Source organism: Empidonax traillii, unplaced genomic scaffold, assembly GCF_003031625.1.
Source record: "Empidonax traillii isolate 1590-97213 ecotype Southwest subspecies unplaced genomic scaffold, ASM303162v1 scaffold4494:size9553, whole genome shotgun sequence".
NCBI classification, from domain to species: Eukaryota; Metazoa; Chordata; class Aves; order Passeriformes; family Tyrannidae; genus Empidonax; species Empidonax traillii.
In genome coordinates, this window is record NW_020959687.1 from 1 (window position 1) to 1,611 (window position 1,611).

A 1,611-nucleotide genomic window follows, 5' to 3' on the forward strand; every position below is an offset into this window, starting at 1 on the left:
TACCCCCCCCGCTCCTCCCACGGTGGGGGGATGGAGAATAAAGTTATGTGTGACCCCCCAAACTCGTGTGACCCCCTCAAAACCTGTGTAGCCCCCCAAATGTGGGTGAGAAAAAACAAAATCTGAGTGTGACCCCCATCCCCCACCCAGACCTCTGTGCCCCCCTCAAATCTGGGTGTGACACCCCACCCCCCCAAATACAGGTGTGACCAAATGTGGGGCACACCTGAAGTGGGGGGAGGGTCGCTTGGGGGGGGGGGGGGGGGGGGGCACCCCCGGGGTTTGGGGGGGGGGGGGGGCCACCTGAACATCGAGGTCCTTCTGGGGGTCCCAGTTTGGGGGTGGGAAGGGAATTTCTGAGTGGAACCACGCCCCTTTATTCAAATAGACTGAACGACATGCTCCTTTATTCAAAGACACACCCTCTTATGCAAATATGAGTTCGACGCACCCATTTATGCAAATGCAAATTGAAAACACACGCCCATTTATTCAAATACACTGTTGGACACGCCTCCATTATGCAAATCACCGCGCGGGAAAGGCCACGCCCACTCATTGCGAGGCGGCGGGGGCGTCACCGCCTTCCCGCGCGCTGATTGGCCGCGGGTGGGATCACGTGATCCCCCTGCGGTCACGTGGCTTTCGCGGAAGCGCCGCCGCCGCTCCCGGCGGGTCCCGGAGCCGCCTCGGGGTCCCCGAAACCCCCAAAACTCCCCCCAAAACCCCCGGCCACGAACCGGGACCCCCCCCCCGCGATGGCGGAGGGCGGCGCGCGGCGGCTGCGGCCGTGGCTGCTGGCACAGCTGGAGAGCGGCCGCTACCGCGGGCTCGAGTGGGACGACGAGGAGCGCTCGGCCCTCAGGGTGCCCTGGGCACACGGCGGGAGGGGCGGCAGCAAGGGCGGGGCCGGAGCCGCGCTCTGCAAGGTGGGCGGGGCCAAGAGAGAGGGGGCGGAGGGACGAGAAAGGAGGCGGGGCCGAGGACGGAAAAAGGGGGAGTGGCTATGCGGGGCTTGGGGAGGGGCTAAGGAAAAAGGGGCGTGGCTTTGGAAAGGGAAGGGCTCTGAAAGGTGAGGGCGGGGCTAAAGGGATGGGGCGGGAGGTGGGAGACAGGGAAAGGGGCGTGGTCAGGAAAAGGGGCGGAGCAAGACACTCTGGGTAAGGTGGGGCGGGGCCATGGGGTGGGCGGTGCTATGTAAAGTTGGGTGGGGCTAAGCTGAAAGGGGCGGGGCTCTGCAGCACGAGGGGGAGGGTAAAGGGGCGGAGCTAAAGGGCATCGGGGCGGGGCTTTGCACGTGGGGGGCGTGGCCAAATGAAAGGGGGCGGGGCTTGGTGGGAGCGGCGCCAGCGCGCGCGGGGGGGGGCGCGGCGGGCGTGACCAATCGATGGGTGGGCGTGCCCCCGGCCACGCCCCGACGCCGATTGGCCGCCGCAGGCGTGGGCGGAGTACAAGGGGCGGGTGCGGCCCGGGGACCCCCCGGACCCCGCGGGGTGGAAGACGCGGCTCCGCTGCGCCCTCGCCAGATGCCCCGAGTTCGTGGAGGTGCCCCCGCGGGGCCGCCGCGACGGGCCCTGCCCCTACCGCGTGTACAGACTGCTGCCCCCCAGG